This window comes from Urocitellus parryii, chromosome 10 (genome assembly GCF_045843805.1).
Source record: "Urocitellus parryii isolate mUroPar1 chromosome 10, mUroPar1.hap1, whole genome shotgun sequence".
Classification (NCBI taxonomy): domain Eukaryota; kingdom Metazoa; phylum Chordata; class Mammalia; order Rodentia; family Sciuridae; genus Urocitellus; species Urocitellus parryii.
In genome coordinates, this window is record NC_135540.1 from 43,005,763 (window position 1) to 43,018,495 (window position 12,733).

A 12,733-nucleotide genomic window follows, 5' to 3' on the forward strand; every position below is an offset into this window, starting at 1 on the left:
ACAGGGGGAAAAGTTTATTTAAGGGCTCAAGGTTTCAGAGGTCTCAATCCATAGATAGCAGGCTCCATTCCTCAGGGCTCAAGGTGAGGCAAGCCATCATGGTGGGAGAGTGTGACAGAGGGACACAGCTCATATGATGATTAGAGAGCAGAGAGAGAGGTCTCCACTCTCCAGATACAAATATATACCCCATAGCCACGGCCCCATTGAACAACTTCCTCCAGTCATACGTGCTGCCTCCAGTTACCAACCAGTTGATCCCATCAGGGATTAATCCACTGATTAGGTTAAGGCTAGGACCCAATCATTTCTCCTCCAAACCTTGCATTGTCTTACATGTGAGCTTCTGGGGGACACCAGGCATCCAAACCATAACAATGGGACTACAGATACATTACAAAATCTGCTTGGAAAACATCTTGAAGAGAGGGAACCACTACTTCAGGTGGTTTGAACTGGCAAGCTGCTTGAATAGTCCAAGAAAGGTAACAAGGAGATTGATGTGACATAGAGAAGAAAATGTGACCAGATGTACATGACCACATCAGGGGACATGGCCTGGCACAAGCCACCTGGAAAGATTAGGGAGAATCTTGAGATCCTTGTTTTTGTTGTTAGTATTCCAGTGTAATTGAAAGTCACTGGAAACCATTAAGCTACCTATTTTTACTACTCACAGTATGAATTAGTATTTTAAATACCATTTCTTTAATACTTCAGAATTTTCAAAAGGTTCCTTTGGATGACCCAATGGTATCTGCTACCCTAAACATATTTTGGTTTATATGAATAATCAAAGCAATTTGCCAGTTGTCTGTGCCTCTACTAGAACTCAGAGCAATCTGGAGTTAATAATTCCTTCATTTGGAACTCACACAAAAAAAACTGATTTTAAATAATACTTCCCTTTTATTGTCTTATTTTCAGTTTGTACTTTAGAGATACCACATGAAAATTGATGTTTCTAGATAGAATTTTACCTACAGCAAGGGATATAAGCCAAGTTTATTTGACCTACGTAATTGTCTCTTTTTAAATTTTTGTTCTTTACTAAGTTTCTGTGAGGTTACTAAATTTCATGTCTAAGTACTAGTAGGATTTGTCTCTTCCTGTATGATATAAACATTCCATCGCTCACTAAATGTAAAAATCAAGCTAAGTTTACAAAAATTTTAAATTAGGTGATGAATATTTTATTTTATACATAATCACACATTGATACATGAAGAGTCCCTCAACCTTTTTGCAAACTGATAGAAAGGATTCATTAGTCTATCACACAGGTAGCTATTAAAATAACATTCCCATATACACTTATAGACTACCGTTTATCCTTTGAGAGTATAAAACTTTCTCCATATAATATATTGGAAGTGGACAGAAGGGAAGAAGACAGGGTTCCCCTTGTTAACATGGGATTCTGTAATAAGAACAGCAGTGTAGATGGAGACCTGCTTTTCATTAGCCTCCTCTTCCTTTTTGTACTGTAGAATCTTGGAAGTTCACCATGGGCCTTAGTAATCCTGCTGATCAAATGGGGATGCTTATCGAACAAGTAGACAGCAGAACACTGCTTTTTGAAGTGCTTTAGGAACCTGTATGATTAGACAGGGCCATTAAATGTACCCTAGGTATAAGAAGAACAGTCTTCAAAGCTGGAGCCATGGATCAATAATTTTTTCCTCTACTGACTATTGGCATCAAAGTCTCTAGTATGGCTGACATTCATGTGTATGGGGGTATCCCCACCACTATGCACATCTAAGACTCTGCTTCCACTAAAAATTAACTGGGATATTATATTGAAATGGTTTTCAATTTTATTTAGAAATGTAGAGAGAGGCATATAAATAAGCCATTCCTGGTAGATTTGTTCTACTGGAGCCTTCATTGCAGGGTTTAATAATGTTGGAGTTGACTAAATTGACAGCTGTGGAGGCTCAGCCCGAGTGCGTCATTCTGGAAGGGAAGGAGAGGGTGAATCCAATTAAAAAAATGACAAAGCTGTCACCTCACTCAACTTATTTTCATTATTAGTCGCATTTTGCTCTTCTATTTTCTGCAAAGGAGAGGGTGTAAGACAATTCACATATCAAATATGCTTGGTAAATTAAAACACCACAGTTTACTTTTTTCTCTCTTGCAAATATATATCATTTTCATTCTTAGATTTTTCTCCTTAATTTCATCTCTCCTCTTTTTTAAATACATTAATTCAAGGAACACATTTTTTTTTTCCTTTTAGGAATAACTGCAAAAAATGAGGCAAGTGGAGCAGAATGTAATTAGGTCTCTGTTCCATCAAACCTGGATTTTATTTGGTGTTTTCCTCTATTGCCCTTTGATAGTATCAGAAAAATATAGGGGTGTTCTGTCTGCCTCCCTCCCTCTTTCTTTCATTCATCATTCTTTCCTTCTTTCTTTTCTTTTTCACCTTGTGATAGAATCAGCAACATGGAACGTACCGAATTTGTAAGATAATGACTCTGTTAGTAATGTTGCCTATGCAATCTAATCAAGCAGTCAATCCATAAATATGTATAGATTTAGCCATAATATAAGATGAAAGGAAGCATTTTGAGGAAGAAAGAGTAAGTTCTTCACTATTTTGTTGCTAAGATAAAACCTAACATTACTGTAAAATGGTGAGTATGTGATAAAGCAATGAATGAGTTTTCTGAGCAAGGTGAGTCCCAGAAATCTTGGTCAATTGAAATCATTGAGATACATTCTTGAAGAAGACAGTCATAAGCTAAACAGGAGAGGACAGGTGTTCACCACTGGAGTGGAGGAAAGGGGAAGCCTGCGATGTGACTCCTTGTTATTATCAAGATAGAAGAGTAATCAGAACTCACTTATCAAGTAACTTCTTCATGTTACTTAGCAAGATTCTGGAAGATAACAAGAACCTGCAAAGAAGTGACAGGGAATCCTCTTGGAATGCAAAGCTCTGAATTGTTTTTATCTCCAGAACTTCCTCAAGCTGACAATGGAAACTAAAAACTACCCTCTGTAAGGGGACTCCAAGCAAGCTGAAATGTGACCCTTTCTCTAGCTAGCATGGCCTAGCTAAATCTACATATGTGTATCTCCTGGAGTTGTTTCTATAAATTGTAATCTCTTTTGTAGGAGTGATGAAGAAACAAACAACCCAATCCACCTGCTTCTCCCCATTTTGATCAAACAGTATTAAATTCATTTTTACTTTATGCCTCCTTTGCTGATTTCTTATGTGGGTGGGCAGCTAAATCTGATCAAAGGGAATCTTGGCAGGGTCGCTAGCTTAGCTGCCCAATAACAGAAGGAAATGCTTTTTCCGAAAAGTAGATTTTATAAAATACTTAAGGTGAAAGGAGGGCACTTTTCTTTTCAAGAGAGTGCCCAAAAGGAACAGGCCATCATTCAGAACCTTGCTGTTCTTAAGTAACCAACACATCTACAAGTTATTTAATCTGCTACAAATAAAGAATAAAGATGAGAGCACAGCAAGTAACCAGAGGACAAACTGAAAGCACATTGTAAAGACAGAAGGAAAAGACCAAATCAATAAAATAGAAGAATTCAAAAACAGTTGTGTGAATCCATTTAGGAAAAATTAGCACTCTGTATGATGATACATTCTGAAGGACCATTTAGAATAAGAATACAGATTCTTAGAGTAATTACTCAATTCTCAATAAGCCGTGCTTATAATGATGACTACTTAGGAAAATCTTACATGATACTTAATATTATTAAGTCAGGGTAAATCTAGAACTATTCAATTAAAAAATCAGTGTGAGAAAACCTGTTTGTCTTTAATAAAATCCCTCCAAGAAATAGTACAAAACACCATATGACCCGAAATTCCATTCCTATTTATCCCAAAGAAATGAAAACTTATGTTCACACAAAGCCTGTGCACAAATGCTTATTTTGGATTTATTTATAACTATTGAAAGCTATAATCAACTCAAATGCCCTTCAACTTGTAGATGGACAAACAAACCATGGAACAGCCATGCAAAGGAATGAGAAGGAATTATCTATGGACACATGTGAAACACAGCTGAATCTCAATGGCTGTAAATGAAAGAAACCAGAGAAAAAGGATCCATGCTATGTGGTTACAGTTATATGACATTTTGGGAAAGAGAATCTGTAGGAAAAGGAAAAAGTAAATGGGAGCAGGGGTAGAGACTGACAGTAGACATGAAAACACACTCTAATAAGGCCAATGGGCAAAAGGCATGCAGATACTGAAAGAGGCAGATTGACCACCCATGGTAGGGCACACCTGTAATCTCAGTGGCTTTCGAGGGTGAGGCAGAAGGATCACAAGTTCAAAGCCAGCCTCAGCATCTTAGAGAGGTCTTAAACAATTTAGAAAGCCCTGTCTCAAAATAAAAAAAATAAAATAAAATAAAATGGGCTGGGAATGTGGCTCAGTGGCTAAGCACCCCTGGGTTTAATCTTTCGTATCAAACACACACACATACACACACACACACACACACACACACACAAACCAAAAAGGTGGCAGATTGTGTTGGTTACACAATTGGATAGTCATACAACTGGATGTGTTTCAAAACTCAGAACTGTACACTAAAAAGTTATATTTTACTCAATGTAAATTATAGCTCCAATTTAAAACACCAGCTCATTTTCTGTGATTATCTGGTGGTGGAGCATTGAATATGTCTCTTGACTGAGAATGTCTAGTGTCTGTCATATCTTGGCTATCCATAGATGGTCCTCACTATTTCTCTCTATTATTCCCTCTTCACAGCCCAGTATCATTGCCATTATCTGTGCTTACATTCTTTCCTCTGTTTGTCCTAAATAAGGTTGACTATATATAAAAATTATTTCTTACATATTCATAATATCTCAGGCCATGCAATCAAGATAGAGTTCTTTTCTAGCATATTTATAATGTTGTCTTTTCTCTAAATACATTTGCTTAGATCTGAATTTTGTGAAATAATAGTCAAACACTTAGAGATTAGATATAGATTTAGATATTACTACAAAACCAAATTCAATATCCAATTACTATGCTAGATTCATAGGAAAAATGAATATTTGGATTAAACTAGTGACACACACAAAACCAAAATAATAACTCCAATTTTTTGAGCACTTAATCTGTATCACACATACATGTTGTAAACTTCTAAACTTTACCACTAGGAGGTAAGTGCTCTTACTTCCAGACAAGAAAAGTTATATTAGAAAAAATAATACAACTTGCCCAAGGATACACATAGCTAGTTAAAGTGGCAGTTTGAGAATTAAAATTCAAGCTTATCTAATTCTAGATTCATTGAGACACAATGAGAGAAACATTTTATTAAGTATCCATAAGCAGGCTGTGAAGAATATGATAACAGAGGAAAAGGAACTGTAAGAAAAGGGATTTTCTTCCAGGAAGAAGGGATTGGGGCTGGCAGAGTAGGATGGAGAAAACTGTCACAGAATCAGTGAGAAGGGCTTTGCCTGCAGTGGGAACAACCATTTCCCTGCCAATGCTTTTCTAGTTAATGTCCAGTTGAGAGTGTGAATTCTGCTACCTTCTGTTTACTCATAAAAGAGACAGAGAAAGAGAGAGATGGACCCAAACCTGATTAGTAGAAACTGGGTTTTCACTTCTGTGGGTAGAACAAATGATGGTCTATCCCCATCAGCAACATTCGAAGATCTCACCAAGGGGTACAAAACCGTACATCCTAGCTGGGTCTCAGCTTCCTCATCTAAGAAAGCTAAATAACAATATGATCCATATTGTCTACCACTTAGGATGATTGCAAGGATCAAATTATATGTATATGATATACATCTCAAATTCCAGTGATGGCATGGAATTTGAAAAATTAAATGAAACAATTTAAAGAAAGACAAAAAGGTAAAACAAACAAACAAACAACAAAAAGAAAACCAAAAAAGCCCAGAAAACAAAGAACAAAACTCTATTATCTGCTTTCTTGGCCTGGATTTCCTGACATACAGTACACAGAGATGCTCTAACTCAGGATGGGGCTGAGGGAAAATGTTGGCAATGAATGAAGACAAGTTACAAGTTTTCATAATGTTCTGGTCTGTGCAAACATATGAAGTGATGGCATTTTCTACATATTTTCCTTTGATAAATTGAATTACAACTACCAATAATGTCTGCAGATTTTTAACATGAAAGTATATGCTAATGTTATAGCACCTGGAAAATATATTTTTGTACAGAAAAGCAACCAGTAACAGACATACTATATTTTGAGATGAACATTTAATATCATTTTATGATTCATTATATTTGGATACTTCAATTGTTTTCATGTGATTTCTGCCTAACTTAACTAGTTTCCTACTGTTTGTTCTAAGAAGGCCCCCTGCGGGAGTCAGGCTGGGTAGAATCCTCAATTTAGGTAGATTCTTCTAATGTTATGGGGACATTTGATTCATGGACAGGCCAGATGAGGTCCAATATCCACTGTTTCCTTTCCTCCTACCCCCTCCCAGTTCTCACTGCTATTTGTACAATCTTACTCCTACTAAACAAAATCAAATTATGTAAAAAAAATACACTTTATTGATACTTTGTTGAAGACTCGCAAGACTCGGAGGGCCTATCTACATCTAGAAAAATTCACAGTGGCCCACTTCTAAGCAGCAAACTAAGCCCTCAACTCAATACAGTGTTTCTCTCTCAAATTCTATTTATGTTTTAGATACCCTAAAGCAAAGAGAGGACTGTCACCTTGTTATCAAGAACAGATCTCCAGATCTTTCAGAAAACCAGACTATTTAAAGATAATTACTGACACTTTTGGATCAAACACTTCACTTTTAATTATATGAGATATATAAGTGAGAAATTTCTACATTTACATTCTGTACAAGGTGTATGGTGGCATATATCACCCACATCTGAACCCAGTTGGTTTCCTCCTGTTCATGAAATAATAGAAATTGTTTTCTTTCCTCATTTAAACTGTTTCCCAGAAGAATGCCAACTCCTTAGGCCATCAATAGAAATGTGGAAATTGTGAAGACATCTAAGGAAGGGGCTCCTGTTCTTAGAAAGAAGTGCATATGAAGAGTGAAATGCAATGTTTTGCAATGTTTCAAATCTGTAATTGAACAGATCCATACATGAACACTGGACAGAAACTGTTTTAGTGAAGATGTCAACTAAAATGTATACTAATGCCTTTATTAATAATTTTAACCTGATATTTATGGAAACAGTAAGTCATTGAAATTTCAGATATATTTTATCATCCTGGTGAAAATTCTAGGCTCTAATTGTGTTTAAAGTCAGAAGTGTTGTCAAACACTGGAGACACGCCTTTCATAACATCAAGGCCTTCAGATGGCAATGGAGAACTTGGCCTATACCCAAGTCTCTTAATTTCATCTGACACAAACAACCCTGAACTATTCACATTTTATTTACTCCTTTTGATTTGTTTCCAGGAGAATGTAGAGTTTGATTTTATAAGAATCTGTTTCTTTCCTCCGTACATTTAAATTGGACAGAACAGATAATAAATCTGCCCTTTCTACTGTGTGAGCGTTGCCCCTGATCATTGTGGGTGATTTGGCATTATTTAAGCTGGAAGGCGGTTTTGTATTAAACCTGATGTTGTTGAATCCCACTGTGAAAACTACTTTGTGGTAACATTCCTTTAGGTTCCTTTCTCAATTTTTGTTTCCCTTGGTAAGAAAAATAAATTTCTTACTTTCCTATTTTTTACAGTGTTATTTAAATAACCATGAGTTTGTATTGTCATGTGCTTCTGCATGCTATATAGTGCATGCCCTACAGTAAACTAAATAGTCAACTACTCAACTACATAGTATATATTTTTATTTTCTAAAATGCTTATTTGAAAGAGATTAACTAAAATGTGTATATAGCTATTCTAGTTATCATGTCTTGACATAAATAAAGTAATACCTCAAATATTTATCAAGGTTCTATCAATTTCCAGGAATTAGTGAGGCTTGGGGCTAACAACGACCAAGGTAATTATCTATTTTGTCATAAGCTTCAAAGCCCTAAAAGACTAATGGAGTACAGAGAATGTATGTAAAAGTGCCTAAAATTTTGCTTGACACATGAGAGTCAATACATGTCTGTGATGAAAACTAATGATATTAATATTGATTCCATATAATATAAGGATGATATTTGTGTCATAAAAATGTAAGAAGTACATAATTTAAGGAGCAATTATTTGAGTATCACTGGTAGGGTGTTTTTTGTATTCAGAATTCTCTTGAAGTCACAACTTAGAAGTCTTGTTACTCCGACCTTGTCAGTGGCAGATGTATCAAATGACACATCTAAATAAACCGATATACAGAGAATTTATTCCAAATGGCAGGCATTGCTGATTTAAATGAGGTTTGAAGTCCACCATAGCAGCTGGAAACTTTTCCTACTCACAGCATAGTAAAGTTGTATTCATTTGCAGAAAAGAAACACTGACGGAAACATACAAGAGAAAGGAAATTGTCATTTCTGAGAAGCTATTGGGAAGCTACTGGTTTTATTCCTTCATCTCCAAATGGCTCCAAATGTAAAAACTAGACATGTGAATCATCAGACAAAAATGATATAGTAATGTCACTAAAGTTTTCTCTTTGGTAAAGTAGATAAATTAGAAATTCCTGTCATAAATATACATTATGGAAATGCAGGCAGACCTTAACATTTGCTACACTTTGAATCATACTTAGTCTTGTATTACTAAGAAAGAATATTACCTTGCTATTTTGTCTAAGATAAGATTGATGAAAAATAATAAAATACTATTAGGAAAAGGGCACTGTATTATTTCACATCTTCGTCAAAAGAGAAAGCAACTATATTTTTCAAGACAGAGTTCTTTTGACAAGCATCTCTTTAGTTCAATAATAGCCATTGTAATATATTGAGATAAATGCTAAATTATTAATGTAACTATTTTGAAAGCTACATTTGTTTTCTCCCTTACCCTATATATTTAAAAACTTAAAAACCTCCAAGAGTGAATTTTTGTTTTCAGAATCAATGTGGTAATTATAGCTCTGGAAACATTATTCTAAGTTGCAAGTCAGAAAAGAATATGTTGGTGGTAAAATTAAAACTCATACACACAACCAAAAAAACTGGAAGATAATCTTTTTAAAGCAAGTATGTGTGATTCCATAGACATAGCACGTCAATTAAAAGAAAGTGATAATACATATGGTACATTATTTTTAAACTGTCTGTTCTAAAACTTTGCTTCAGTGCTGGATTTACCTTGTTTTCACATATCAATTTTTCACACAGGAGTCTTTTTTTTTTTTTTCCTTTAAACCTCTAGTGAGAAGTATTGGTTAACACAAAATGAATATGCTGTAATACTTTCTCTGAAGCCCTGCAGTCAACCCTTTGCATATAACTTTCCAATAGAAAAAAAAAAAATCCCACATACTTCATTTTTCCCTAAAGAGCAGCATGAGATTTCCAATTCTTTGCTCGAACACATAAAATATTAAGAGCCAATTTTCAGCTGCACCTCTGTCACTTCCATTATCATTCTACACGTCCAGAGGTGATAATGGACTCTGTAAATTGCAGTCTTTCTCCATCCCAGACCACTGAGGCTTTCACCGGGGGATGGTTCCACACAAAGGGTGGCCCAGATGTATGTTAATGGCACTGAGCAGCAAGCAGCAGACACGACCACACAGGATAATGTGATGTGCTACCCAGAGGACAGACAAAATGAGCAGAAAACAATTTTCTTAGGAATTCAGTAAAAACAAAGACCTGTTTGTCCCTACAAATCCAATATGTAGCACCATCTTTATAGAACCTTGGGAAAAGATTAAAACACACTCCTAATGCCCCACCTGTGACAGAATTGTCTCCTTAAGCTAACACAGAATGAGACTTCATGGACCCTGAAGTTTAAAGAATTATGGACAAGGTTATTATTTCCTATTGCTTTTCACACATACTGCATAGATCTGCCAGCATTAGTGGAATGATCTTCCAACATAAAGTGAAAAGAAAACAGAGAGACCGAAAGAGAAAAGGAGGGGGGGGAGAGAAAGAGAGAAGAAGGTAAAGAATAATTCTTTTCTGATCCATTGCTGAAGTGAATGCTCACTACCCATTGTGGTAGGCACTTCGTATACCAGAAGAAAGCTGTTTAGTAGGATATTGGATGAGGTTGATACTAGGTTTTCAAATTTTTTTTTTACTGTGCTATGCAAAATAATTGAACATTAAGGAAATATTCAGGAAGAAGGAAGAGATTAGAAACTAGACTGACTTTTCCATTGGCACTCATGGTAGTTGCCCCATTCTAACACTGGGTAAGTGTTCAATGACCAAACCACCAGACTGAGTACTGATGCTCTGGGGCTGGGGCTGAGAGTGGGTCAGAAAACAGGGTTGTATAAGAGGAAGGAATACCTAGGGACTGAAAAGAGGCAGAACAAAATCAGATTGTGTTACCCTTGTAATTAAATGTAGTTCTTTTACATGTTAGACAATAATACCAATGAGATGTCCTCCTTGCTTAATGTGCTAATAAAGTTCAATAAAACAAAGTAAGATCAATTTTAATATCATAAATATATCTTGGGAACAATTTTCCATTTCTCAAAGTAATTTCAGGAAAAGCTAGAAAGGATAAAGAAAGAAAATTGAATGAAGAAAGAAAAAAGTAAAATCATTTCTTTATTAATTTAGGATCAAATATTATCAGTGAGCTCTTCTTCTCTTTTTCTCCCCTTTCCATTCCCTTCATCAAACACAAAGCACCCAGATATATAAAGGCACTGTGCTAAGCACAAGGGTGAAAGGGGAAACACGTCCACCAGTGATTAGGGTCTTAAAGAAAGACAGACAAGGAGCACATCATTATCATACAACATGATCCTTGCTCTGGGAGGTATCAGAAGGCTGCTTTGGATGATACTTCACCATCCTGTCAGAGTTTCCAGAACTTAGGATTTCACATCCTTTTCTTCCACGTCTCTTAATCAAGAAAAATGGGGAATTAAATCAATATGCATTGATTATGCATTTAATATGCATACACAGAATTTGTAATTTATACATATGTTTCAAATGAAAACATTTGAAATCCAGACAAAAGGCAAGTCCACAGAGACCCTCAGAGGAATGGAGGAGGCAGAAATGGGGAGTGTTTATTTAAAGGCTGGGGAGATGTTTTCCTGGGTGATGATAAATACTTGAAAGTAAATAGAAGTGGTAGTTGCAGAACACTGTCAATATACAGAATAGCCCTGAACTGCATACTTTAAAACTGCTGTATATATATTACATGAAGCTTAACTGAAAATATAATTGAAGTACTTTAGATATTTTGTGGCCATTTGAAATAGGAATTCTGAAGAATCACAGAAATTAGGAAAATCAACTAGTCTCTTCTGTTTCTTGCTTACTCTACATGCAGAAAACTGTGATGTTATTTAAAAAAAAATCAGAAATGTCTTATGTAATTGGATAACCAAAGCAAGGTTACCACCTTTGGTTTTCCAGAGCAAGGTTAACATCTTTGAGAGAATCTTTAAAGTTCACAAGATTGTACAGTAGCATAATAGGAGGTTCCATATGACAGAATATGCCAGGATTCTCAAAAACTTTATTTTCTATGAATTTTTAATGATGCAAGTAATTTTTCAAGGTCATTGAACAAGCAATCAGTTATTCAGACATTAAATTTGTTCACAGTTTCTTGGCAGCTTTGCAAGAAAACAAGCAAGTGGGATTTGTGGGGGAGGGGAAATGATACACTGAAGAAGAGGTGAATTAGAAGTACTGTATAATTAGCTGTAGGTAGAGTTGATTCACTCTTCAAGTTTGCCAGCTGAATGTTCTTCACTAGGTGTTCTAGAAGGTAGAATGAAGCATTATAATTAGTCATTTTCTGGCTGCAAGTCTGGTTAGTAGCATACATATGCATGTGTTTTTAAAATGTCTATATCTATAAAACTAATTTTCTAGTGATTGGACTAATTCAGTACCAAATATCTGAATGTTTCTAATTTTCCAATTAAGTACATAGGAAGGGCATTAAGAAATATACACTTAGATTACCTGTGTATATTTTTTTGTTTAACTTGTGGATAAAGACTTAGAGAAGTGTGCAAAAACTAAATCCTCTTCCACAACCCACATCTCATTGTTTAGAATGAGTTTTGATAAGAAGAAATGTTTGGGGACAGGGATGTAGCTCAGTTGTGGAGTGCTTGCCTAATGTGTGTGAGGCCCTGGGTTCAATCCCCTGTATCACACAAATAAAACAAAACAACAACAAAAAAAACAAAACAAACCAAAAAAAAAAAAAAGGAATATCATAATGCAAAGATAGTGTAAAGTAATGAGGTACTTATAACCATAAAGTTGGTTCCAGGATTGAAGATTTTAAAATTAAAAAGCAGAAGATATAATAGAGATCTTAGACATATTGATTTAGTACTACAGTTTTCATATTGACATGACACACCCAAGATGGCCTTAAAATACTCATTTAGGCAACATGATGTCTAGAGTTGACAATATTGGCATAGTCCACAAATCTCTATATTCTTGAGTGGGATATACTCGGAATAAATATGATCCAAACTCATTTATGATCAGAGAGGACATCAGCAATTGAGAGCCCAGCAGATCTATCTACCCTATAACTAATCTTAAGGTAAACTTCTTGAAGACTTACTGTCCCAAATATTCTAGGTGGGA

General features: G+C 35.4%; 1 protein-coding gene and 1 non-coding gene across 3 annotated transcripts in view; one reads left to right on the plus strand and one right to left on the minus strand.

The window, feature by feature from the left end:
- The window catches only part of Unc5c (unc-5 netrin receptor C), a 354,227-nt gene that overhangs the window by 256,348 nt on the left and 85,146 nt on the right, over window positions 1-12,733 (minus strand). The gene's annotated exons all lie outside the window — the stretch shown is intronic.
- Window positions 12,086-12,207, plus strand: LOC113195816 (small nucleolar RNA SNORA40). Its single transcript, XR_003302471.1, has one exon. It is a non-coding gene; the product is annotated as a small nucleolar RNA SNORA40 (small nucleolar RNA).